We start from the raw sequence: 1927 nt of genomic DNA, 5'->3' as shown, positions 1-1927 counted from the left end.
GTCGAGCACTGGAGCCTGTTTTGCCGGGAACCGTAACGGGCAGCCAGCCCTCCCTGCCCTTGTCTCCATCCACAACAACCTTGCTTCTCTTCCTCCTCCCTTTTCTCTGGGGCCTCTGCCATCCTGACGAGGGTGGGGGTGGATGGGGGCACCGAGCGAGAGGCTGTCGTGGTGCCTCTGTGCTGGCTGGGCCAAACCACGACACCTATGTACTTCGTATTAAAAACCCCAACCAAGTGCTTCCCGCCTTTGTGTGGAGGACAAGAGCTCTGCTGAAGCCTTTGCAGGACTGGCAGCATCCCTGAGCCCCACAGGAGAACACATGCAAGAGATTCTTGGGCCCTGTAGAACATCTCCATGCCCACAAGTGCCCTCAAACGTGATTTGTGACTTCCCAGATGCAGCCCAGCTGGTTGTTGCTTGAACAGACAGGAGAACCTGTCCCCTGACACCACTTCCAGACCCTTAGACCAGCCACTTCCAGCCCTGGCCCCCGAGCACAGGCCAGCTGAGAGCTGCTCTTTGAGATGTGACCAGCTTCAGCCTCCTTCAGGGCTCAGTGCCTGTACCAGCGGGATGCTCAGCCCTGCCTGCTCCCTCTCCCAGTGCAGGGCCTGGCAGAGCCCACAGCAGGGCTGCCTGCAGTCACTCACATGGGGCCTGGGCACGGCAGGGAGCTCTTGGGCTCAAAAAACTGTCCTTCAGAAGCTCCCAGCTCTGCTCACCTCCTTTGTCCCTCAGGGCAGTTTCCCAGGGGATCTCATCCACTCTCTTAAAGTTCAGGGTCCTGACTCTACCTGGCAAATTTACCGAGGGAGCATCAATCCCCTCATCCAGATCATTGAGAAGGGTGTTAAACAGAACAGGGCCCAGCACTGAGCCCTGGGGAACACACTGGTGACCAGCCAACAACTGGGTTTTGGAGGAGAGGAGCCTGAGGGGTGAGCTCAGGAATGGTTACAGATGCATCAAGGGTGGGTGTGAGGAGGCTGGAGCCAGGCTGTGCTCAGGGATGGCCAGTGACAGGACAAGGGGCAACAAGCTGGAACTGAAGAGCTTCCAAAGAGACACAAGGACAAAGTTGTTCCCTGTTGAGGTGAGGGAGCACTGGCAGGGGCTGCCCAGATGGGCTGTGGAGGCTCCTTCTCTGGAGACATTCCAACCCAGCTGGAGGAGTTCCTGAGTGCCCTGCTCTAGGTGGTGCTGCCCTGGCAGGGGGGTTGCACTGGCTGAGCTCTGCAGGTTTATTAAGGCCAAGAGCCAAAAACTTTGCGGCACGTGAGCAGCAACGTGGCCTCGTGGGCAAGAAGCTAATGGCAGCCTGGGGGCATCCAGCAGAGTGTGGGCAGCAGGGCCAAGGGGCTTCTGCTCCCCCTCTGCTCTGCCACATGTGCTGAGGCCTCAGCTGGAGTCCTGTGCCCAGTTGTGGGCTCCCCAGCTGCAGAGGGACAGGGAACTGCTGCAGAGAGGCCAGTGCAGGGCCACCCAGATGCTCAGGGGACTGGAGCATCTTCCTTGTGAGGAAAGGCTGCTGGACTTTGGACAGTTCAGCTTGGAGGAGACTGAGGGGGGACCTCGTTAATACTTACAAGTGCTGAAAGCTGCATGCCAAGGAGAGGAGGCAGCAGGGAGGGTTTTTCCTGTAGTGTCCAGTGACAGGACAGGGGGTATTGAACAAAAGCTGTAACACAAACAATTCCCCTTAAGGAAAAGCTTCTTTCCTGTTGAGGTGAGGGAGCCCTGGCCCAGGCTGCCCAGGGAGGGTGTGGAGGCTCCTTCTTGGGAGGTTTCCAAACCCACTTGGACACCTTCCTGTTGTAACGGTGCAAGCAAGATTCATTCAAAGATGTAGACAGGCTGGGTAATGCACCTGCAGACACATACACAGCCAACACAGTGCAACCAACAGAGGGACTCAAAGCCACCC

This window comes from Colius striatus, chromosome 13 (genome assembly GCF_028858725.1).
Source record: "Colius striatus isolate bColStr4 chromosome 13, bColStr4.1.hap1, whole genome shotgun sequence".
Taxonomy (NCBI): domain Eukaryota; kingdom Metazoa; phylum Chordata; class Aves; order Coliiformes; family Coliidae; genus Colius; species Colius striatus.
This window is presented reverse-complemented; position numbering follows the sequence as displayed.